Source organism: Erythrolamprus reginae, chromosome 1 (genome assembly GCF_031021105.1).
Source record: "Erythrolamprus reginae isolate rEryReg1 chromosome 1, rEryReg1.hap1, whole genome shotgun sequence".
Classification (NCBI taxonomy): domain Eukaryota; kingdom Metazoa; phylum Chordata; class Lepidosauria; order Squamata; family Dipsadidae; genus Erythrolamprus; species Erythrolamprus reginae.
In genome coordinates, this window is record NC_091950.1 from 142,573,237 (window position 1) to 142,599,360 (window position 26,124).

The 26,124-nt window shown below is 46.9% G+C and overlaps 1 protein-coding gene and 1 long non-coding RNA gene across 3 annotated transcripts in view; one reads left to right on the forward strand and one right to left on the reverse strand.

Moving 5' to 3' along the window:
• ZDHHC5 (zinc finger DHHC-type palmitoyltransferase 5) overlaps positions 1-26,124 on the reverse strand; it is a 106,622-nt gene that overhangs the window by 39,023 nt on the left and 41,475 nt on the right. The window lies entirely within an intron of this gene.
• On the forward strand, positions 16,900-18,202 carry LOC139158817 (uncharacterized). Of its 2 annotated transcripts, none has more exons than XR_011557745.1 (3): positions 16,900-17,027; positions 17,131-17,222; positions 18,073-18,202. It is a non-coding gene; the product is annotated as an uncharacterized lncRNA (long non-coding RNA). The 2 variants fall into 2 exon arrangements; XR_011557746.1 differs by lacking the exon at positions 18,073-18,202 and adding an exon at positions 17,661-17,735.

Here is a 26,124-nt window from a genome sequence, read left to right on the forward strand (position 1 = left end):
AGACACTTTGGCCCCCATGACTCTGGGATGATAGGCTACAAAAAGTGCTTCTGACCTCCGAAAGGGTCCTGTGCGTTGGATATATATTCTCAGCGCTCTGGTGAGATCCAGGGTGTGCCATCTAATTGCCAATGGATGGTCTCGTTGGAGGCAGAAGGAAGGTAGGACAATATCCTGAGATCTGTGGAACATGGAACTGACCTTGGGTAAGAAGGTGGGGTCCAGTCGCAAGACTACCTTGTCCTGATGAAATTGACAAAGGTCCCGCCTGATCGAGAGAGCAGCCAGCTCCGAAATGCGCCGGGCAGAGGTAATAGCCACCAGAAAGGCTACCTTAAAGGATAGGTACCTGAGGGACGCCGATTTTCGGGGTTCGTATGGTGCCTGCGTGAGGGAGTGGAGAACCCGTGGCAAATCCCAGGATGGATACCTGTGGACCTTGGAAGGTCTGAGGTTGGCTATGCCCTTAAGGAATTCCTGAACTTCAGGGAAGGATCGGAGAGGCTGTCTGCGGGGACCTCCTAGGACAGATGAAATGGCTGCCAGATGACGCCGGAGGGTGCTGGTGGAAAGTCCTTTATGGAAGCCTTGCATAAGGAAGGAAATAATTCTGTGAATGGGGATGCACAGAGGGGAGATACCTTCCTGTAGACACCACTGGTGAAACTTGGACCACGTGTGGTCGTAGATTCGATTGGTCGAGCCCCTCCTGGCCTTTAAAATGACCTCCACTGAATCTGGGTCATGACCACGCAGTTCTAAATCTCTCCTGATAACAGCCAGGCGGTGAGGTGGAACCACTCCGGGTCTGGATGGAAAGAGGCCCCCTGCCGCAGCATATCCCCCGAAACGGGGAGTCGCCAAGGGTCCTGGACGGACAGCTGTTGGAGATCCGCGAACCAGGGCCGGCGGGGCCAATGAGGGGCGATTAAGATTACTCTGGCCCTCTCGGTGAGGACCTTGTGAATCACGTCCGGGAGGATTGGAATCGGAGGAAATGCGTAGAGTAGGCCTGGAGGTCATGGACTCCGGAGGGCATTGATTGCTTCCGCTCCCGGGGATGGAAATCTGGCATAGAAGCGAGGGAGCTGGGTGTTCGCATTGGTCGCGAAGAGATCCAGGACTGGTAGGCCGAATCTGAGGGTGATTTGATGGAACAGGTCTTGATGGAGGTTCCACTCTCCTGGGTCTATCGTTGCTCGGGATAGCCAATCCGCCTGGACGTTGAGACTCCCCGAGATGTGATCGGCTAGGAGCGACTGGAGATGTTTTTCCGCCCAAAGGCCCAACTTGAGGGCCTCCCTCATGAGAGCCTTGGATCTCGTGCCCCCCTGTCTGCAGATATGGCTTTTTGTGGCAATGTTGTCGGTGAGAATGAGAACGTGCCGGTTGGGAATGCGAGGAGAGAAATGCTTCAGAGCCAGGGAGACGGCTCTTAACTCTAGCCAATTGATTGGCCTGGAAGCCTCCTCCGGGGACCACGTGCCCTGGGCTATCATCCCCTGGGCGTGGGCGCCCCATCCCGATAGACTGGCATCTGTGGTGATGACAAATTGATCCGGGCACCTGAACGGGGATCCTCTGTCCATGGCCGGAGACTTCCACCACTTGAAGGATCTGCGAACACTCAGTGGGATGACAATGCGTCGATTTGAGTTGCTGTGCCCTGATCTCTGAAAAGGCAACAGAAGCCACTGGAGTTCCCTAGCATGAAGGCGAGCCCAGGGAATGATGCCTATGCATGACACCATCTTCCCCAAAAGGGAAGATAGAGTAACTATGGATACTGAAGGATTAGATAAAATGTTAGAAATTAACTCCACTATACTGAGTTTTCTCTCGGGAGAGAGAAAAACCTGGGAGGATTTTGAATCAATAATGGATCCCAGGTGAGAAATGGAAGTGGAAGGTTGGAGGTGACTTTTATCAAAGTTGATGGAAAAACCATGGTCCTGAAGGACAGACATGGTGACAGCAAGGTCTGTTTTCACTCTCTCTAGGGAGTTCCCATGAATTAAAATATCATCAAGATAACATAAAATGTGAATGGGAGACGCCCGGATATAGGCCGCCAGGGACCCCAAGAGCTTTGTAAAGACCCGAGGGGCCGAGGAAAGGCCAAATGGCATCGCTCTATACTGGAAATGCCTGCCTTGAAAGGAAAAACGTAAAAATTTTCTGTGGCATTTGGCTATAGGGATGTGAAGGTAGGCCTCAGTGAGGTCTAAGGAGACCATGAAATCTCCTGAGTGAATGGCGGCCAAAATAGAAGACAGGGAGTGCATTTTAAACTTCCTATATTTGATGAATAGGTTTAGTTTCTTTAAATCCAAAATAGCTCTCCAACCTCCGGAGGACTTTGGAACCATAAACAGGATGGAGTAAAAACCTAGGCCCTTCTGACCGGCAGGGACCGGTTGAATGGCTCTGATGGACAAAAGATGAGAAATGGCCTCCTCCATACGGTTACAATCTGAGGATGACCTGGGAGAAGGGCAGGAAATAAAACGTTTAGGGGGAGGAGAAATAAATTCTAAAAGAAGGCCTGTTTGAACAGTGTCAATGACCCAAGGGTCCTTGGAGGTGAGACGCCAATTAGAGGCGAAATGAGCCAGGCGACCCCCTATGGGAATGGAGGCAAGATTACCATCTAGGTTTCTTTGAAGCCCTGTTAGAAGAAGCTCCCCTTTGGAAACGAAACCCTCTACCCCTGGAGTTCCTGCCTTGGGAACGAAAGCGGGGGGAATACTGACCTGGAGATCTCTGATAGGAAGCCGCTTGATCTTGCTGGCGCCCTGGGCGACGAAAGGACTGCGTTTTGGTAACCTTTTTTGTGGTTGGACCCAAAACCTTCTTCTTGTCCGTGGTCTCCGTGAGGAGTGGATCCAGAAGATCACCGAAGAGAAGGTCGCGCTTTAAGGGGCCCTGGGATAACTGCCACTTTTGGCGAACTCCCGCTTGCCAAGGGCGAATCCATAGGAGTCTTCTTGCCGTTGTAGAGGCTGCAATAGACTTAGCAGAAAATCTAGTAGATTGCAAGGTGGCATCAGCCACGTACTGGGCAGCTGCAAAGACCTTGTTGAAGTCTTGTTGACCTCTCAAGTCATCAGGAGGAATGTGCTGTTGAAGCTGGCGAAGCCACAGCAGCATGGCTCTGGAGAAGAAGGAGGCCGCTGCAGAACTTTTAATGGACCAGGAATCAGCGGTGAATCCTCTTTTGAGCATCAGCTCGATGCGTTTGTCCTCTGGACGGAGGACTTCCTCCGCCTCGCCTGGTACAGCCGCTGCCGAGTGAAGAATCTTGACAGGTTCATCTGGTTTGGGAAAGGAAAGAAGCTCTTCATAGGAAGAGGAGAGTTTATACAACTTTCTGTCCTTGGTAGAGGGATTAAGGCCAGAGGCTGGAAAATCCCACTGTTTGAGTAAGGCATCTTTAAACAATTTAGGCATAGGAATTACCTCGTTATCCTCCTGTTCCTCTGTGAAGTAAGGTAAATTCTCCTCCGGGGGATCAGTGGAAGTGGAGGCTTGTTTCTCCTGGGCCGCTAATCCCGTAGAAATTCTAGCTTTGAGGAGGAGAGATTTGAATAGTTGAGAAGGAAAAATAGTAATTGGAGGAGGAACTTTTATTTGGGATTCCTCATCCTCTGATAAGCCCTGAAAAGGGTCTTCATCCTCCTCTACATCCTCATATTCATCCTGGGAGGATTCTGAATCATCCTGAGTAGGAGCTCTGACCGCTGGGGAAGAACCCAAGGGGCGGGAGGAACGAGAAGGAGGAATAGGTACAGGAAGCTCATTGATGGAGGAGAGTTTGGCATCAATGGCTTTGGACAACACAGAAAAAATAGATTGGAACTCAGGAGGTAAACTGGAAATATCAGCAGAAATGGCAGAAGAATCCCTAAAGGCCTGGGAGGATCCTGGCTGGGGGGAATCTTCAATAATATCTGGTTCCTCTGGACCTATGCCCCATAGGTTAGGTTGGGGTCTGTCTAGGTTTGGCTCATCCAGAGATAACACAGGGACCCCAGAAGGAGGCAGACTAGAGGCCTCTGGTGGGTCTTGGCTACTGATTACTTGGGCCTGCACTTTTAAACGTTTTGCTGATTTGTCATGGATTTTTTGTAGGGCTAGGTCCCTTCTCTTCTCGGCCCTGGTGACCTTGGTCGAGGGGCGGGCCCCTGGAGAAGAGGAGGAAGAGGCCTGGGGGATACTAGTAATCTCATCGCCTGTAGGCCTGGCCTCTCTGGGACCTTTAGTTGTGCCTCTCTTGGGAAAGGTAGCCATAGTCTGACAATTAACAGAAGACAAGGCTGAGCCAATGACTGAATTAAAAGGAGAAGATTTCAAGGACTTCCCAAGAGGAATGGATCCTGCTTCGAGGCCTCGAAGCTGCTGAAACGTGAGGACAATCTGGGCAAACCCAGAGTTCGTGCCCCCAAATCCAGCGGGGCCAGCCTCCCTAAACTTAGTAATTAAGTAAACCAAGGCACTCTGGTTGGAGGCTTAGCCGGTGGAGAATTTAGCCTGGGACCCCCAAGGCCCGCTCCCGGATCCACGCGGTGGACTGAGGCCTACGCGGCTGGCAGAAGGCCAACACGAGAGGCCTAGATTTTTAAAAAAGGGCGCGAAGGCCTTCGCGCCGAAAAGATCGCTGCTGAGAATTTCTAAAGGGAAAGCGATCGACTAAGTCCAGGAGACTAGAAGGCGTCTCACTCCGCAGGAGGTATATTATAAGCCCTTAAATATTTATATACAGTAAATAATCAAAATTTCAATGGTATAAATACTTGCACTAGGACCTCCAGGCCTAAGGATTAGAAGAATCCACAAGCGGCCGCAGGAATCGTAACCGGCAAAACCGCCGGGGGAAAACGAAACCGCAACTTCTCCCAAGGAAAGAAAGCCAAGCCGCGTTTTTTTCTTTTTTTCTTTTAAACGGCTGGCGCAATTAGTGCAAGTAATAAAATAAAGACAATAAATCTTACTACTTTTTGAAGGAAAGAACGAAGGGAAGGTGTTAGAATGTCGAACGAGCTATCACAATACAACCGCAGGATATGCGAACTGAGCGAATTCTGGGGAAGGGGCGGATCCGGCAAGCTTTTTTAATACTAGGCTCAGTTCCACCGGATTGGACATGAGCAACCCATGTGACTGCTGGACCCGCTCCTTCAGTACGGAGAAGTGGCCATTGGATACAATGGATTTGCTTAATGACTGTGGCATTTATTTAATAATCACAATGTTTGCTTTGCACTGCAAAAACGGTGCAGTCTTATGGTGACCTGTATAAAACTACCATGACTTATGACCGTAATTCTGGGTTCAATTATGGCTGCAAGTCAAGGACTACCTGTATATTCCTGTATATTAATTTCTATATAACAGCATAGTAAAATGCTACAAAATAATATGACACTAACCCTTTAGTTTCTATGGAGATTGTCAGCCATCCAGGTCATAATTGTCACAAAGGTGCATTTTTTTCCAAAGGCAACTGAAACAAAAAAAGCACCTTTGGGGCAAATAATAAGAATGAGTCCTTCTGTTAGCTCCAAACTTTGCCCCAAACGTCCCTTTTATTCTGGTCTAGAGAAAAACTCTCCCATAAACCTGTAAGCATAAAAAACTTCCAACTATCAATCCAACAATGCAAGATAAGGTAATTAATCCAGCAGAACAAGCAGGATAAGGAGTAAGGAGTTACAGAATTGAAGTAGCATGGAAGTAAATCGAACCAGTTGGGAGAATACCAGGAACTCAGATAAAGCAGTGAACATGAACATGAACTCAGTATTTGTTCTTGACAATTGCCCTTCCCATTTGTCTCTCCTTTAAACTCTATCCCCAGGTGTCCCTCATAAGCCATGCAACCCACATTGCTCTCTTCTCTGTTCTTCCCTGCATGCTGTAGTATGAGGAGGAGCCACTCTCTCGCTTTCTGCCAGCTGTTCAACTTCCATCTCAGAGTCCTACGGGCATGACACAACCCTTTAGTTTGTTTTTTTAAAAACTTTGTATCTAACTGTGTGTCGGGGTGGCGCAGCAGGTTGAGAGCTGTACTGCAGGCCACTGAAGCTGACTGTAGATCTGTAGGTCAAGGTTGACTCAGCCTTCCATCCTTCCGAGGTGGATTGTGGGGGCAATATGCTGGCTCTGTTAAAAAGTGCTATTGCTAACATGTTGTAAGCCACCCTGAGTCTAAGGAGAGGGGCAGCATAAAAATCGAATAGATAGATAGATAGATAGATAGATAGATAGATAGATAGATAGATAGATAGATAGATGTGCCAAATACAGATTTATCCCAAAGAAATTTTGTTATGCCATTCTTTTACCCTCAAAAAAAGGCAGCAGATAGCCAATTTTGGAATCTATTAACAGGTTCAACCATGGCGGCTCAGCTGGGAATTCCAAAGCTATTGCTAAGTCTGGCAAGGTATAGAAACATTGCAGAACACAGTGGCAAATCACTTCCCTGAGACTACCAAGAAAACTGCAGAGATATAAACAACAGAGCTAAACTAGATTGAAGATTGTCATTATTTTTTTAGACCACCCATTACCGTGTTTCCCCGATAGTAAGGCAGTGTCTTACTATCTTTTTACCCCCAAAAGCCCCACTGTGTCTTACTTTGGGGGTATGTGTTATATTGTCCCGGGCACCGGGGCCGGCTCGTCTTCGGGCTTCGGCCCGGGCGAGGCCTCTTCTCCTCCGGGCGGGGCGGCATCAGGCGGCGTTGCGCGGCAGGCGCGGCTGCCCGTCGGGCCCGGCCTCCATCCCTCCTGCACCGCGGCGGGGCCGGTCCACGATGTGCGTCCTGGGGGCGCCCGGCTGGCCGGCTCCGGAGGCTGCGGCTCCTCCCGCTGCTGCCCAATGCCGGGGATGCCCCGCACCCAGCCCGGCTACGGCAGCAGGCAGGCAGCCCCAGGCGCGGCGGGGAGAGCAAAGGAGGCTTCGGCCCGGGCGAGGCCTCTTCTCCTCCGGGTGGGCGGCGTTAGGCGGCGTTGCGTGGCAGGCGCGGCTGCCCGGAGGAGAAGAGGCCTCGCCCGGGCCGAAGCCGCCTTTGCTCTCCCTGCCGCGCCTGGGGCTGCCTGCCTGCCTGCTGCCGTAGCCGGGCTGGGCGCGGGGCATCCTCGGCGTTGGGCAGCAGGCAGGCAGGCAGCCCCAGGCGCGGCGGGGAGAGCAAAGGCGGCTTCGGCCCGGGCGAGGCCTCTTCTCCTCCGGGCGGGCGGCATTAGGTGGCGTTGCGCGGCAGGCGCGGCTGCCCGGAGGAGAAGAGGCCTCGCCCGGGCCGAAGCCGCCTTTGCTCTCCCTGCCGCGCCTGGGGCTGCCTGCCTGCCTGCTGGCCAACGCCGAGGATGCCCCGCGCCCAGCCCGGCTACGGCAGCAGGCAGGTAGGCAGCCCCAGGCGCGGCGGGGAGACCAAAGGCGGCTTCGGCCCGGGCGAGGCCTCTTCTCCTCCGGGCGGGCGGCGTTAGGCGGCGTTGCACGGCAGGCGCGGCTGCCCGTCGGGCCCGGCCTCCATCCCTCCTGCGCCGCGGCGGTGCACATCCTGGGGGCGCCCGGCTGGCCGGCTCCGGAGGCTGCGGCTCCTCCCGCTGCTGCCCAACACCAAGGATGCCCCGCGCCCAGCCCGGCTACAGCAGCAGGCAGGCAGGCAGCCCCAGGCGCGGCGGGGAGAGCAAAGGCGGCGGCGGGAGTAGCGGACGCCTCCCTCGCTTTTAGTACCGTGTTTCCCCGAAAGTAAGACATATGTCTTACTTTCGGGGTATGGCTTATATTAGCCGACCCCCCTGAAACCCCCCATATGTCTTACAATCGGGGGGGTCTTACTATCGGGGAAACACGGTAGGATGCACAAAAAAAAGCATTGGGAAGGGGTGGGGATTTATGTAGTGGATTTTTAATGTTGTAAACAACCTGGCGTCACCTGTGAGTTGGGCAGCCACATAAATTTGTATAATAAATAAAATATAGATAGAATCTGGGCTAAAAACGTAATTAAAAGATGGGAGGTGTTGATTAAGGCTGCCTTCTGATATAATGAGATTTTAATTGAGAACAGAATAAGGCAAACCAAAGAAACAGGGATTAGACCAGTGATGGCGAACCTTTTTTGGTTCATGTGCCAAAAGAGGGGATGCGGGGGGTACGTGCATGCCCACACCAATAATTCCATATGCCCCCCTGTGCATGCATGCATGCATGACAGCGGAGGCCCTCTGGAGGCAGAAAATCGCCCATTTGCCAAGTTCTGGTTGAACCGGAAGGCTCATTTTTTTACTTTCCTTCGGGGCCTTTCTAGGAGTTTGGGGAGGGCCGAAGTGGCCCATTTGCCAAGTTCTGATTGAACCAGAAGTTCCATTTTTTAAACTCTCCCCAAGCTTCAGAGCCTTTCTAGGAGCTTGGAGAGGGCCAAAATGGCCCCCCCCCCCCCCCCACGGCCAGAAATGGCCCATTTCACAACTTCTTCAAATTGGGAAACGGGCCATTTCTGGCCTCCGGAGGGTTGGGGAAGGCCATTTTTATCCTCCCCAGGATCCTAGAAAGGCTCTGGAGCTTGGGGACAGCAAAAATGGCCTTTCCTTACCTCTTCCAGAGGCTGAAAACAGGCTGTTTCCTCCCAGTGTGCCCAGAAGGCCCCAAAATCAGATGGCTGGCATGTGCACCAGACCTGAGCTTGCATGCCCACCAATACGGCGCCACGTACCAGTTGTGGCACATGTGCTATTTGTTCAATTATCTGACAGGGATGATGCTGTTGGAAGAGGGGAAGTGGCGGAAAGGGTTAAACAGATTTGCTGAGAAAACTTCCCAGGTACCTTTCAACTCTAAATATTGATGATAAAGTTTACTAAAGAGTCCTTTCTGTGGAAAAGCCTGGGCTCAAAGGCCGGCAGTTTTTCTCCTTGAAGCTGATGGTATAATACCCTAATCTGCTTTGTTGCTGAGAATTTAATCCCCCAGATTTAGGGCAGCATCTGTCCCTCCTTCCCAAGTCAGAACATTCTATGATAAACAAATAAATTTATATAGCATGAGCCCAGAAGCCAAGAAGATAAATGTATAGGTAGCTTGACAATATGGCATTCGTAGCAAACGAGGTAATTTTTTAAAGTTGTTTCTAAAACTGATAGGGAATCAACAACCAGTATGTAAATAATCAGTAGACTCCTATTTTTTGCATCATAAGATTATGTAAAAGATTCAAAAGGTTTATGCCTTAATGTACATATATATATAGATCAGAATCCCAAAAAACCTGTCCAATATGTCACTACATTAGCAATGGAGATGAAACACTTCTCCCCATATATTTTAAATTCTCCCCACGATCAAACTATCTGTAAATCAAACACTAATTCAATTCCATCTTTATTCTGTTATGGGTCAGTTGTAGGCAGAAAGTAAACAAAAGCAATGGCAGAAATTAAGTATAGTTTCTACAATATTTAGATATTGAAGTAATACGTATTCTGAATATGCGTGATCAAGGTGCTTTGAACACCTTTCCTTGAGGTACCAAAAGTATCCCTGGAATATCATTCTAAATCAGGGGTGTCAACCTCAAGGCCCGGGGCCAGAACCAACTCATGGGTTGCTTAGATATGGCCCATGGAGCAACCCTGGAAACAGTAAAGGACCGGCCCGCAGTACCTTTGCCAGTGAAAACAGAGTTTGTCAGGACCATACACAGTCCACCCAAACTCTGTTTTCACTGGCAAATAAAATAAAATAAAATAAAAAGAGGGTTTGGGGGGACGTGGAGTCTGTTTTGTGATTCTGTTAAGCCTGGGTCAGAACAGGACTTGGGACCAGGATCTGAAGTTCCAACAGTCAAGACTCCTACCAGAGTCATGTAACAATACTCTGGACACCATGAGTGCATTTATGGCTGTTTGCAACTGGGGCAAGGAAGGTTGCAAAATGGGGCAAACTCACTTAACTGTCTCAGCTTACCAACAAAAAATATGGCCTCAACTGTGCTCGTAAATTGAGGACGTATGTAAGGAGTTATTTAAATAAATGTGTAATATTTTTGCAATTCCTTCTTGATGTAAAGTCATCAAAAAGTTGGTTTTCAATTGATTACATAGCTGCATTGAATAAAACGTTTGTGAACTATTTCAAAAATACCCTCTGAATTAAAAAAATACTATCAATTAATCCAAGACCACTGTTCAGTTTTATATGCAACCAATATAATAAAAATATATGCAAGTGATATAGTTGGTTCAAAATGCACACACTGCCACAAATACTGCTATGATAAAGTCTAACCAATGATGTCAAGATAATAGTAAAAGTACGTTAATAGTGAAAGTAAGTCTTCTAAGCTAAAGGTTTAATCTTTTAATACCAGATATTTTTTTAACTGGGATTTGGGCTTTTATAATGGAGTGGAACTCATTAAAAAAACTTATATTGTAAGGCATAAATGGAAAGTTTAACACTATCATTACACAGCTGAAGTCATAAAGAAGCTCTATGAACATATCTCTAATTTTTGGTAAGTAACAATAAATTTAAATATAAATATCACTGTAGAGTTTTGAAGCCTATTTGCACGCAATATACCTGAATTTTAAAAGATATACAGTGTTCCCTCGATTTTCGCGGGTTCGAACTTCGCGAAAAGTCTATACCACGGTTTTTCAAAAATATTAATTAAAAAACATTTTGCGTTTTTATCCCCTATACCATGGTTTTTCCTGCACGATGACGTCATATGTCATCACCAAACTTTCATCCACTTTTAATAAATATTTTTTTAAATAAACTTTAATAAAGAAACATGGTGAGTAATAATCTAAATGGTTGCTAAGGGAATGGGAAATTGCAATTCAGGGGTTTAAAGTGTTAAGGGAAGGCTTGTGATACTGTTCATAGCCAAAAATAGTGTATTTACTTCCGCATCTCTACTTCGCGGAAATTCAACTTTCGCGGGTGGTCTTGGAACACATCCCCCGTGAAAATCGAGGGAACACTGTATTGGAACAATCCATAAAACTTAATGGAGTTTTATTTCAATTACATATATAATGTTTAACATTCAATGATCATCAAAAGATAGATATTACACATTTTAACTACCGTTTACTGTATATCCTGCTTCATTCCACAGATCTATTCTTGAAAACTACCATTGATTTCTATTTAGAACATGTGTTGAGGATAAAATTAATTCTGACTATTCATTTTGAGCTCAATATAAAGGGGTTTATCTGACAAAAATGTAATTCCTATTATGAAATGAGAGATTTATCAATATTAATATTTTAATGAAGGGTTATTTTACACATAAAAAAATAATTAGAAAACAGAGTTTTCATTATGGTATAATCTTTCCCAATTGACTAATTTTTAAAATTTTGACTATTTTAACTAGCCAGTTCCATCATTTGAATAGTCTGCTCATTTGAACATTAAATCCCTGAGCCAACAATTTTCTAGACTGTCTAGATATGAAATCTAAAATTAAACAATGACCAATACAGATTTCTACTAAATGGCCACCCCCATAGGACATACATGTCTTGATAAATCAACCTCATGTGTATGACAAATGTAAACAATTTGTTTAGATTTTTATCCTGCCTTTTTTTAATATAAAACTCAAGGCAGTGAACATACCAATACACCTTCCTCCTATTTTCTTTACAGAACCCTGTGAAGTGATTTGGGTTGAAAAACACAGGCCCAAAGTCACCCAGCTGATTTTTCATGCCTATAAGGCAAGATTTATAACTCACAATCTATTAGTTTCTATGTCAACACCTTAACCACTATATCAATTTTTGTTAATGTACCGGTATGATCCAATGGATTTTTATGAATTCTTATCAATGTATATTCTAGTAAAACCAGATCAAATGCACATGGTATTAATTTTCACAAATTTTCTTTATATATTCCCTTTCTCATCCATTTATCCTTCATTCTTTTCATCTAAAGTTTTATCTGACTATTTATTCAATGCGTTGCTCAATGCCTTGCTCAAAAACAGCAGTCCACATTCTTTTTTTCCTTTATTTTGTGTCTTTCTTGCTTTTTCTGTATACCTGAAGAAAATGTGAAGATTTTTCTTCAGGTTTGGCACATCTTTCCCTGTCCCCCATTAAATATCGAAAACCTTTTTACTATTTAATGAGAAGTGACACCACAGGCCATATCATCTATAGTACCAACTTTCTTGAATGGGAAACACTTATGACGCCACATATTTTGCCTCTCTGGGTTATACTGTAAAATTCATCCAGTTTTTTATCTGACACAGAAATATGTGGCTAAGGCCTTGAAAATGGAAAGTACATCGGAATAGGTGGACTTACAAGGAAGGAGGAGACCGAGTCGGAGCCAGAGATTGAAACTCATTTTACTGAGACCACATGGAGTCTGTACTAAAACCATGTAAGACTGTAGAGGGACTGGAGACTGGGAGCAGAGGAGGAAAAGTGATTGTGGATCCAGAGAAAGAACTCAGAGTGCCAGCCAGTGGCAGTGGCTAGCACCAAAGATCCCAAGATCCTGAAAAACAATATACTTGGACTTCTCCTTGGTCATTGAACTTTTCTCTCCAGAACTCACTCTTTAGAACTGGTGCTGTATTGCTGACCTGATGGAATATCATCTTAATTATTTCCTATATTTTTTGCACTCTATAACTTTAGCACTTTATAACTTTAACGATTTTTTAATAATTATATGTTATTCTATTAAGATCTTGAGAATAACTTAGTGTTAATTGGTATCCTATTTTAATGTAATTGATTTTTATATTGTTTTTTAATTGAATCTAGATTGAATTTTTAATAATTAATATTTTAGCTAATTTTAGAAGGGATTTTTAAAACTAATGAATTATTGGGGTGGGTATGATGATATGTATGAAATGAATGATTGTTATGGGTGGGCTGGGTGGAACTTTGGTATGGATGAAATAAATGGAAATGGTATGAATGATTTGATTAGCCTACCTGACACTGGAGAGGCAGGAGGGGAGGGGGCACCGATGTCTGAGGTGGTAGAGGGTCGGAATATTCCGGTCCTGCTGGGGAGAGGCAGATATGGCGGGGGCCACAGAGCTAGCCATTCCAGGGGAACGAGAGATCGTTGCTTAATAACGATTCCTTGTTCCGGCTCTGTGAACCCAATCCTGGGTGCTGGTGATGAGTGTAATTCTGGCCCTGGGCTCAAGCTGCTGCTACTCAATGCCAGGTCGGTGGTAAATAAAGCTCTCCTCATCCGGGATCTGATCCTGGATGAGGAGGCCGACCTGGCATGTGTTACTGAACCTGGCTGGGCCCAGAGGGAGGAGTTCCTCTCTCTGAAATTTGCCCAGCCGGGTTTCAGATATGGCATCAGCTTCGACCCCAGGGAAGGGGGGGAGGAGTGGCTATTATAGCCAGGGAGAGCCTTGGCTTGCGTAGACTCGTTGCTCCAGAGATTGCGGGCTGCGAGTCCCTCCTGGTGAAGTTGGACTTAGGGGTCCAGGTGGGCTTGTTTCTCAAGTACCTGCCTCCCAGCTGCGTGTCACAAGCCCTGCCTGTGCTACTCGAGGAGGTAGCCGGGTTGGCGGTGGGGTTCCCCAGACTTATTGTCTTGGGGGACTTTAACCTGCCGTCGCTCGGTGAAACCTCTGGATTGGCACAGGAGTTCATGGCCACCATGACAGCCATGGACCTGACCCAAGTAGTACAGGGTCCGACTCACGAGGGGGGGCATGCACCCGACATGGTATTTCTCTCTGAGCAACTGAGTAATGGTCTGAGACTAAGGGGCTTAGAAGTGTTGCCTTTGTCATGGTCAGACCATTTTCTACTGCGGCTTGACTTCCTGGCTCCAATCCTTCCCCGCAAGGAGGCGGAACCGATTAAGCTGTTCCGCCCCAGACGCCTGATGGATCCAGAGGGCTTTCAGAAGGCGCTTGGGGTTATTCCAGATACACTCGTACACAGTTCGGCAGAGTCTCTGGCTGAGGCCTGGAACAAGGCTGCAGCGGAGGCTCTTGACCGAATTGCGCCGTTGCGACCTCTCCGCGGCACTAGACCCCGTAGAGCTCCATGGTTCAACGAGGAGCTCCGGGAGTTGAAACGCCAGAAGAGACGTCTAGAGAAGCGATGGAGGAAGAGTAAGTCCGAATCCGATCGAACACTTGTAAGAGCACATGTTAAGACTTACAAAGTGGCGCTCAAGGCGGCAAGATGCGCTTATCATTCCGCCTTGATTGCATCAGTGGAATCCCGCCCGGCCGCTCTGTTTAGGGTGACCCGCTCCCTTCTTAATCAGGGGGGAGTTGGGGAGCCCTTGCAGAGTAGTGCCGAGGATTTTAACACGTTTTTTGCTGATAAAATTGCTCGGATCCGAGCGGACCTCGACTCCAATTGGAATACAGTCGACTGACGAGTCAGTTGAGGTGACTGGGGCACGTACTTGTCCACCAGTCTGGGGAGAGTTTGATCTGGTGACACCTGATGAAGTGGACAAGGCCATTGGAGCTGTGAGTTCCGCCACCTGTTTACTGGATCCGTGTCCCTCCTGGCTGGTTTCGGCCAGCAGGGAGGTGACACGGAGCTGGGTCCAGGAGATTGTCAACGCTTCTTTGGGGAGGGGGTCCTTCCCGGATCCCTACAAGGAGGCACTTGTGCGCCCCCTCCTCAAGAAGCCTTCCCTGGACCCAGCCATTCTCAACAACTATCGACCAGTCTCCAACCTTCCCTTTATGGGGAAGGTTGTTGAGAAGGTGGTGGCGCTCCAGCGGTCCTTGGAAGAAGCCGATTATCTAGGTCCTCAGCAGTCAGGATTCAGGCCCAGCTACAGCACGGAAACTGCTTTGGTCGCGCTGATGGATGATCTCTGACGGGCCCGGGGCAGGGGTTTATCCTCTGTCCTGGTGCTTCTTGACCTCTCAGCGGCTTTCGATACCATCGACCATGGTATCCTTCTGCGCCGGCTGGAGGGGTTGGGAGTGGGAGGCACTGTCCTTCAGTGGTTCTCTTCCTACCTCTCTGGTCGGTCGCAGTCGGTGTTAGTGGGGGGTCAGAGGTCGACCTCTAGGTTACTCCCTTGCGGGGTGCCTCAGGGGTCGGTCCTCTCCCCCCTACTATTTAATATCTACATGAAACCGCTGGGTGAGATCATCCAAGGGCATGGGGTGAGGTATCATCAGTATGCAGATGATACCCAGCTTTACATCTCCACTCCTTGTCCAGTCGGCGAAGCAGTGGAAGTGATGTGCCGGTGCCTGGAGGCTGTTGGGGTCTGGATGGGTGTCAACAGACTCAAGCTCAACCCGGATAAGACGGAGTGGTTGTGGGTTTTGCCTCCCAAGGACAATTCCATCTGTCCGTCCATCACCCTGGGGGGGGGGAGTCACTAGCCCCCTCAGAGAGGGTTCACAACTTGGGCGTCCTCCTCGATCCACAGCTCACATTAGAGAAACATCTTTCAGCTGTGGCGAGGGGGGCGTTTGCCCAGGTTCGCCTGGTGCACCAGTTGCAGCCCTATTTGGACCGGGAGTCACTGCTCAGTCACTCATGCCCTCATCACCTCGAGGCTCGACTACTGTAATGCTCTCTACATGGGGCTACCTTTGAAAAGTGTTCGGAAACTTCAGATCGTGCAGAATGCAGCTGCGAGAGCTACCATGGGCTTTCCTAAATTTGCCCATGTCACACCAACACTCCGCAGTCTGCATTGGTTGCCGATCAGTTTCCGGTCACAATTCAAAGTGTTGGTTATGACCTATAAAGCCCTTCATGGCACTGGACCAGAATATCTCTGGGACCGTCTTCTGCCGCACGAATCCCAGCGACCAGTTAGGTCCCACAGAGTGGGCCTTCTCCGGGTCCCGTCAACTAAACAATGTCGTTTGGCGGGACCCAGGGGAAGAGCCTTCTCTGTGGCGGCCCCGACCCTTTGGAACCAACTCCCCCCAGATATCAGAGTTGCCCCCACCCTCCTAGCCTTTCGTAAGCTCCTTAAAACCCACCTCTGTCGTCAGGCATGGGGGAATTGACATGTTCCTTCCCCCTAGGCTTATAAAATTTATGCATGGTACGCTAGTGTGTATGATTGGTTTTAATTTGTGGTGTTTTTTAAAGTAATTTAAATATTGGATTTGTCTTACATTGTATTGCTATTGCTGTGAGCCGCCCCGAGTCTGCGGAGAGGGGCAGCATACAAATCTGATTAAACTTGAAACTTGAAACATACGATTTTTCACATATTGAATTTGACTTGGTGGCAACAGTTAGCATTTCTGACAATAATATCACATGGGGGAACATGTAAACCACCTTTTACAAACTTCTGACAAGCGAAGCCAATGGAAAAGCCAGATTCATGTAACAATCATGTTAAGTGAATCTGCAAGAAACATGCAAAATGGAGGGAAATTCATTTAACAAATGTTTCACTTAGCCACAGAAATTTTGGGCTCAATGGTGGCCTTAAGTCGAGGACTACCTGCATAATCTTCCCCACCCAATGAATAAAACTCATGATTTCACTTGGGTCAGTGTTTCCTAATATACCACGTACCATATTTTAAATATAGCTTCAAGTTTGAATATGTGGGTTAACCCTGAAGACTGATCCAGAGAGCAGCAGTGCCTATGTGACATTGTTGCATAAAGGAGCACTGGTTACCCTTTGGCTTCTGCGTGCATTTCAGGGTATTGGTAGTTATCCATTAAAGCTCCTTACAGTACAATAAATAATTAAACTAAACACAGCTGCCCAATATTTATATTTGTCCTGCAAGACTGGACAGGGACTGGGATGCTTCAGTCCCATCAATTAAGCAATGTCATCGCATTGGCCTCAGGAGGCATGTCTTTTATTACTTGCCCTTTAGAACAGTATTTTCCCTGAGTTCTGTACATCCCTCTTTCTGCAGGCTTTTCGGAAGACAATTAAGACCTGGCTCTTCCACAGCCTCCTTGCGAATCATTTGAGTATGCAGAGTGTTTGGGATTGATTGGTTTTCCCTTTCAGGACTGTCCCCTTTTAAAATGTAATATTTGATTTTAATCGCTTTTAACTTTGTAAGCTGCCCAGAATTGTTTGGCAAGTGGTTAGCCTTAGAAATGTATTAAATCAAATATGTATTTCTACAGATATGCCAGAAAAAATGGACATTAGAAACCACGCCAAGAAAATGCCAGAGATGAAGAAATGCTTTTGAGAGAATCCATACCTGATTTTTGAGGTCAGCGCTAACTGATTATCAACATAAGCTTTTGTGAGCTACAGTTCATCAGATGCTATGTGGCTAGATTGATGTAGGATTTAAATTGGGGAGAAGATTGGGGGGAGGAATTGTGGAAGGGGAAGAAGAGCCAAATTAGCTACATGTGAAAAAGATTACTTTATCAATTAACAATTATAATGTGTTAAAAGTCACAGAGTTTTTAACACAGTAGGTTGTTAAATAAAATGTTTTTAATCTGTCTCCCAGGTAATCTGTATTTGCATAACTAACCTGTTTACCCTCCCTTCCTCCATCTCATCCCAATTTAAATCCTGCATCAATCTCTAGCTACTCCATGCATCTGATGAAGTGAGCTGTAGCTCATGAAAGCTTATGTCCTCAATAAAACTGTTCCTACCCCCCAGACTAACACAGTGATTGTCTGTTATGTTATAGATGGCAGTTGTTATACTCAGCAGAAACTCTGGGCATTTCACAAATGTTTTAAGCAAGTTTGTCTGTCTCCCAACCTTCAAGTTGTTTGCAATATCTTGCTTTGAAAACCCTTCTTCTAAAGCTTAATATCCCTGGGTTGTGCTTTAGTTGAGAAGTAAGTAGCTTGCATCCCTCTCAAGTTTGCTGAAAATACTGAAAAGGGGATTAAGTTATCTTTCTCTATAAAATAAACTAGTGGATCAATTCAGGAAATAAATCAGCAAAAAAAATACTGTACTAAAAATTCAATGGGGCAATTCATTCTGCATTTATTTTTACCCTCTTTCAAGATTTTTTTTTTAAAAAATAAAATCCTGCAAAAGTTGCACTATGTAAATTATTTACTAATATGCCTTCTCTTTTTCTTTGAAAGATGGGGGAAATCACCTTCCCTGTAAACTTAACATGGAATAGCCAGAATTTCAGGATGACAACAGAAGCAAGAATGATTCCAACATAAAGTTATCTGTGACTGAAAAATATATTCTCAGAATTAGTAAAATTGTTTACTGGAAATAAAATGATGTTCCAGTTTTCTCATGAGCTCTAAAGTTTGATCTATAATTCTAGGACCGCAGTTTTCCTCCTTTTTCATGGTTATCCTGGTTTACATATTCCAGACCCTTCAGCTTGCTCTTTATTTTGTTAGAAACAAGAAATTCTTGGACATCTATAGAAAAATTAATCTGGAAAATAGCGCAAAGTTCTAAAATAAATCAGGAAGGCCAAAGCAGCAAAGTTGTCTAGCTAGAATTCTTACAAAAGGAATCACCATAACAAAAGGCAGTAGGAAAACAGCTCATATTAGTTAAAGGTTTCTGATTGACCTCATACAGACAGTTGGACTTGCAAAACTTGTTTAAGCTTGGGACTCATGTACAAAATGATTTGCATTTGTCTGAATTAATAAAACTCTGAATTAATGAAAAACCAGCCACAGCAATATGAACAAAGCACTAAAGGCGCTCTTGCCTATTTCAGTCAGAATTTAATAAAGACTTAAATTTAACGCAAGACCAACTCTTGAGTTTGCACTAAAAATGATTTCTTTTCACAATAAGAAAGTTTACACATGTTTTGGAAAAAATGTGATACCCTAATGCTGTCATGGCAAACCTATGACATCCATGCCAGAAATGGCACGCAGAGCCCTCTCTTAGGGCACATGTGCCATTGCCAATTGATTTTCTGGTTTCCGGCGCACAGGTGCACACCAGCCAGCTGGTTTTAGCAGGTACTGACTGGAGCACTGGAAAACAGCCAAAAACTAGCTGTTTCCAAGCCTTTTTTCAGGCCATTTTCCAGCTGTTGTGTGGGCCCTTTTCTGGCCATTTCCCAAGGGTTTTAAGCCATTTTTCAGGCTGTTTTCAGGACGTTTTCAATCCAAAAACGACCAGAAGAAAGGCCCGGAAGCAGCAAAAAAACAGGCCGTTTCTTGGGCTGTTCCTGGGCCTTTCTTCAGGCCATTTTCCAGAGACTGTTTTTTGGGCCTTTTCAGATTGAAAACAGCCTGGAAAACAGCCAAAAAAACAGGCATGCACGTACCGGCTAGCTGATCTTTGAGTTTCTGGTGTTCTGGCACGCGCACATGCACATGTGTTCCAGTTTGATGACTTGGTTCCAAAAAGGTTCACCATTACTGTCCTGCTATAATCTACTAGCTATAAACTACTATGTTACAGAATTATTGTGCAACTTGCGTCAAACTATAAGACAGGCAACAGTACAAAATGATTATACTAAACTTTCTTCCAATGATAAATTATCTCTGGAATTTGGCAATTTTTTTTTCTTGACTGCCATGGGACCTCTCCACTACAGCAATCAAGAAAAAAAAAATTTAAATGTGTTTCATTTAATAAGATGATTTTTTTGAATTAATTTCATGTAATTCTTAGATAAGGATTTTTGGGAGCATAATTTATGATTTGTAAGAATCTTATGTAAGATAAAAATGAGCACACAATTAAATAATTTCCATAAATGTAAAATTGGTTGGTTAATTGTTCTTTTAATTCTGTTTTACTTTTCTATTATTAATAACCCAGTCAGAGCCTTTTTGGAACAATGAGGTCAAGTAGATTACAGAAATAAATGAATGATAGTTCCAAAAAAATTAAATAGTTCTAAATTGTTAAATGACCCTAAGACTGACTCTAAAGAAAAATGGCAGTGATATTTTAGTATACGTAGGTCTAATATGTATTCGCTATTAAAGTTGGATACCTTAGGGCAGTGGTCCCCAACGTTTTTTCCACCAGGGACCAGTTTCAGCAAGACAATTTTTCTATGGCCCAGTGGGGGCGGAAAGGGGCGTGGTTGGGGGCGGGATTAAGCATGGGGGTGCTGGTCCTCCCCGCCCCTCTTTCCCGCCATCGTCCTGTGGCCGGCAGAACCTGCCTCCCAAGCCCTCTTGCCCAGCGGGAGCTAAGCACTGGAGAGAGGGGGTCAGGCTGGCCCTCCTGCCTCCCCCCAGCCAAAAACGCAAAAGCGCCCTGCGGCAGAAGCCAAAAGAGGCTTGAGCCTCTCGGTCCTTCCCGCCCCTCTGTCCCATCCATCGTCCTGTGGCCGGCAGAACCTGCCTCCCGAGGCCTCTTGCCCGGCGGGAGGCGAAGCGCTGGAGGGAGGGGGTGGCGGCATGAGGGCCGGCAGCTGCTGACTCCACGGACTGGTGCAACATGCCCCGCGGCCCGGTACTGGTCCGCGGCCCGGTGGTTGGGGACCCCTGCCTTAGGGGTATTAGATGTGTAAACCATCCTAAAGATGCATATAGCATGTTACAGGTAGTCCTTGTTTAATGATCCCTCATTCACTATTTAATAATGCTGAAAGAGAGGACTTACTACTGGTTCTTGCAGCTGCAGTATATCTACCACAACATGATAATTATTTCAGCAATTCTGCGTGCAATTAGGACAGTTATAGCATCTTACGGTCATGGGATTGCCATATGTGACTTTCACTGCTGCTTTCCAACAAGCAAAGTCAATAGGGAAGCCAAAAGGAGGTTGCAAATGGATCCCGTGATGTCACATCTAGCAAGCATGCAAAGACCGCTTAACAACAGCAACTGCTGCAACTGTCATCATGGACGTAGTTATGTAACGTTGAGTTTTGTGACAGTGTCACTTAGTGACAGAATTGCCAATCCCAATTACTGTCATTAAGGGACGATTACTGTACTTTAGTCTTGATGTTACCAAAGCATATGATGTTCCTATCAAGGAACAGGTAGCGTTGAAATATTAGCAACCCAGATGGTAATAAGTGTTCCTAGCCAGCTAGTAATAAGTATTCTTATGGCTCCAGCAATAAAGATGGAGCCAGGAAAACTCTAGATAGTAAATCTCTTCTTCAGAAGTACTATATTATCAAAGGATGTACAATTATTCAAAAACTGTCTCAGATTTACTGAAGATAAGACAGGTACTTTGGATCTGGCATGGCCATGCTTGCTGCATCTGTCTGAGTGTATTTAAACAATCATTGTTTTTCTTGGGTTCACACAGTAGTACAGTATATTATTTTTGCCTATTATGTGAAACCAGAAGAACAAGTAGCTTCTTCAAAGCAGGCACACTCAAGCCACATTTGAAAAACCTTCCCTGCTGTTAATTCAAATACCCGCCCATGCCATTCAGGGCTAGCCCCTAATTCCCAGGTCTAAGAACCATTCCCTATAACACTTCTATCCTAAAATTTAATTTCAGATTAACCCTCATTCAGTCTGTTGCTTTTAATACCAGTTTAAGTCATTTTGATGTCATTAAGAAATAGGGCTTGATGTCATCAGCATCCTGGTATACTCTGCTCAAAATTACCCAGCGATGACAGCCAACAGCTTCATATAGAAATTAAATAGGCGTTGATTGCTTACCTGAACGCCTCTTCTCGTACGGTGAGTGGGTACAGCAGTCACATGGGTTGCTCCTGTCCAATCCGTTGGAACTGAGCCTAGTATTAAAAAAGACTGCTGGATCCGCCCCTTCCCCAGAATTCGCGAATCCGTAGACTAGGCTCAGTAGTGAAGCTCTTTAATGTTCAACTCTCATGTGTTATAAGAAATTAGAATAGAAGGTAAAGAAGACCACACAAGGGAGGGAAGTGACTGCTGTACCCACTCACCGTACAAGAAGAGGCGTTCAGGTAAGCAATCAACGCCTATTCTCCGTACTGAAGGAGTGGGTCCAGCAGTCACATGGGACATACCCAAGAGATAGGTCCCTAGGGTGGGAGTACATTGCTATCGTGAGAGATAACGGATTGGAGTACTCTTCTTCCGAAGGCAGCGTCTGCTGATGCGTACGAATCAATCTTGTAGTGTTTTATAAAGGAATTTGGCGAGGCCCAAGTGGCTGCTTTGCAGACTTCTTCCAACGGAGCCTGAGTCGCCCAAGCGGCAGATGTGGCAGCACTTCTGGTGGAATGCGCTGTAATATTCCTTGGAATGGAGAGGGAAGCTGTCTCGTAGGCCTTTGAGATGGCCCCTCTGATCCAACGACCTATTACTGTGGAAGACACTCTGGATCCCAAGGATCTGGGATGGTAGGCTATGAAGAGTGCTTCAGATCTCCGGATGGATCTTGTGCGTTGGATATAAATCTTTAGCGCTCTAGTGAGATCTAGAGTGTGCCATCTAATCGCCAGGGGATGCTCTCGTTGGAGACAGAAAGAAGGTAAAACGATATCCTGAGATCTGTGGAACATGGAACTGACCTTGGGTAGAAAGGTGGGGTCCAGCCGCAGAACCACCTTATCCTGATGAAACTGACAGAGGTCCTGTCTGATAGAAAGGGCTGCCAACTCAGATATGCGTCGGGCGGAAGTAATCGCCACCAGGAATGCTACCTTGAAGGATAGGTACCTGAGGGACGCAGAGTTCAGGGGTTCGTAAGGTGCTTGAGTAAGAGAGTGGAGAACCCGTGGCAAGTCCCAGGTTGGATATCTGTGGATTTTAGAAGGCCTGAGATTGGCCACTCCTCTTAGAAATTCTTGGATTTCTGGAAGGGAGCGTAGGGGCTGCCTGCGAGGCCCCGCCAAGACGGAAGAGATAGCGGCCAGATGGCGGCGGATGGTGCTGGTAGAGAGACCTTGGTGAAAACCTTTCATAAGGAAGGCGATTATCCTGTGTATGGGAAGACACAGGGGGGATAAGCCCTCCTGCGAGCACCACTGATGAAATTTAGACCAAGTATGGTCGTAGATCCGATTGGTAGACCCCCTTCTAGATTTCAGAATGATTTCCACTGTGTCTGGGTCATACCCTCGCAGGTCTAAGTCCCTCCGGATAACAGCCAGGCGGTGAGGTGGAACCACTCTGGATCCGGATGGAAGGAGGCCCCCTGCCGCAACATATCCTCCGAAGCGGGGAGTCGCCAGGGGTCCTGGACGGACAGTTGTTGAAGGTCCGCGAACCAGGGTCTGCGAGGCCAGTGAGGGGCAATCAGGATTACACGTGCTTTCTCCAGGAGGATTTTGTTGATCACGTCTGGCAGAATTGGAATTGGAGGGAAGGCATACAGTAGGCCTGGAGGCCAAGGACTCCTGAGGGCATTGACTGCCTCCGCTCCCGGAGACGGGAACCTGGAGATGAAGCGGGGAAGCTGGGTATTGTCTCTGGTCGCGAATAGATCCAACACTGGATGGCCGAACCTGAGGCAGATTTGGTGGAACAGTGACTGATGGAGATTCCACTCGCCTGGATCTATGGTGGCTCGTGAGAGCCAGTCCGCTTGGACGTTGAGGCTCCCCGAGATGTGATCGGCTAGAAGCGATTGGAGATTTATCTCTGCCCAAAGACCCAACTTCAGGGCCTCCCTCATGAGGGCCTTGGATCTTGTGCCTCCCTGTCTGCAAATATGGCTTTTGGTGGCTATATTGTCGGTGAGAATCAGCACATGTTGGTTGGATATGTGAGGTTGGAATTGCTTTAGAGCTAGAGACACGGCTCTTAATTCTAGCCAATTGATGGGCTTGGAAGCCTCCTCCGGTGACCATGTGCCCTGAGCTAAAAGACCTTGGGCGTGGGCTCCCCAGCCCGAGAGGCTGGCATCTGTGGTGACTACAAACTGGTCGGGACACCGGAAGGGGGATCCCTTGTCTAGGGCTGGAGAAGTCCACCACTTGAGGGATCTGCGAACCGTCGGTGGGATGGTGATGCGTCGGTTCGAGTTGCTGTGGCCTGATCTCTGAAATGGTAATAGTAGCCATTGAAGTTCCCTGGCGTGAAGGCGGGCCCAGGGAACAATACCAATACATGACACCATCTTACCCAAAAGGGAGGATAGGGTGACAATGGAGGCCGATTGCTGGGGCAGGATGCGAGCAATGAGATCCAAAATGCTGCGTTTTCTCTCATTGGAGAGAAAAACCTGGGATATTTCGGAATTAATGATAGTCCCCAGATGCAGGATGGAAGTGGATGGATCAAGATGACTCTTGTTAAGGTTTATGGAAAAACCATGGTTCTGTAGAACCGACATGGTAGAGGAGAGGTCTGCAGCTACACCAGCTCTGGAATTACCATGAATTAAAATGTCATCTAAATAACATAAAATATGAATGGGAGAGGCCCGGATATGAGCCGCCAAGGATCCCAAGAGTTTAGTGAAAACCCTGGGAGCTGAGGAGAGCCCAAAAGGCATAGCCCTATACTGAAAATGCCTGCCTTGAAAGGCAAAGCGCAGAAATCTCCTATGGACCTTGGCAATGGGGATATGGAGGTAGGCCTCAGTGAGATCTAGAGACACCATAAAGTCTCCTCGATGAAGAGCTGATAAAATGGAAGATAGGGAGTGCATTTTGAATTTTCTATATTTAATGAAGCGGTTTAATTTCTTTAGGTCCAAGATGGCTCTCCAGCCTCCAGAAGTCTTAGGGACCATGAAGAGGATGGAATAGAAGCCTAAACCTCTCTGGAGAGAGGGGACCGGTTGAATAGCTCTAATAGTCAACAAATGAGAAATAGCCTCCTCCATTCGAATACGAGATGGAGAGGAACTGGGAGAGGGACAAGAAATAAAACGGTTAGGGGGAGAAGAAATAAACTCTAACCTTAGGCCCCTTTCCACTGTGTCAATGACCCAGGGGTCCTTACAAGAGCGGTGCCAGGCGGAAGAGAACCAGGCTAGGCGACCGCCTATAGGCAGGTGAGAAAACTTACCATCTGGTTCTTTTGGAAGTTCTGGTAGTAGAGGATCCTCTCTGATAGCGGGACCCTCTGCCCCTGGTGGTTCTAGCTTGGGATCGAAAGCGAGGGGAATACTGACCTGGGCTCTTGTGAAATGCGAAGCTTTGATCCTGCTGACGCCCGGTGCGCCGAAAGGACTGCGGTTTCGGGGCCTTCTTGGTGGTAGGTCCCAAGACCTTTTTCTTGTCTGCGTTTTCCGTAAGGAGAGGGTCCAGAAGATCTCCGAAGAGGAGGTTACGTTTCAGTGGACCCATAGCTAACTGCCATTTCTGTCTTACCCCCGCCTGCCAAGGGCGGAGCCATAGAAGCCTTCTGGCCGTTGTGGAGGCTGCTACTGATCTGGCTGCAAATCTGGAAGATTGGAGAGTAGCATCTGCTATATATTGGGCAGCTGCGAAAATTTTGTTGAAATCCTGTTGGCCCCGTAAGTCATCTGGAGGCAGGTGTAGTTGGAGCTGACGAAGCCATAAGAGCATAGCTCTGGAAAAGAAGGATGCCGCTGCAGCACTCTTAATGGCCCATGAGTCTGCAAGGAGACTTCTTTTGAGCATTTGTTCAAGTCGTTTGTCCTCTGGCCGGAGGACCTCCTCTGCCTCGCCAGGCATGGCAGCCGTTGAGTGGAGCGTCTTCACTGGTTCATCTGGCCTGGGACATGTTAGGAGTTCCTCATAGGAGGGGGAGAGCTTGTAGAGCTTCTTGTCCTTGGGAGTGGGAGTGAAGCCTATGGTTGGGTGGTCCCACTGTTTAAGCAAGGCATCCTTAAACAACTTGGGCATAGGAATTACCTCATTGTCTTCCTGTTCCTCCATGAAGTAAGGAAGATTTTCCTCTGGGGGGTCTGTGGAAGGAGTAGCTTGCTTCTCTTGCCCGGCTAGCCCCGTGGATACTCTAGCTTTTAGCAGGAGAGATTTGAAAAGCTGCGAAGGGAAAATAGCAGCTGGGGCTGGAATCTTAATCTGAGATTCCTCATCCTCCGACAGACGCTGAAAGGGGTCATCATCCTCTTCTGCATCCACGTCCTCATCCTCTTCCTGAGAGGAGTCAGAGACCTCCATGACTGGGGCTCTGTAGGAAGGAGAAGAACTCACGGGACGGGAGGAGCGAGGGGGAGGATGAGACAGAGGAGGTACATTTAAAGATGAGAGTCTAGCATCAATAGTGTTAGTCAGAATAGTCAAGATAGACTGAAACTCCGGTGGCAAGGAAGAAATATCAGCCGGAAAAGCCTGAGGATCC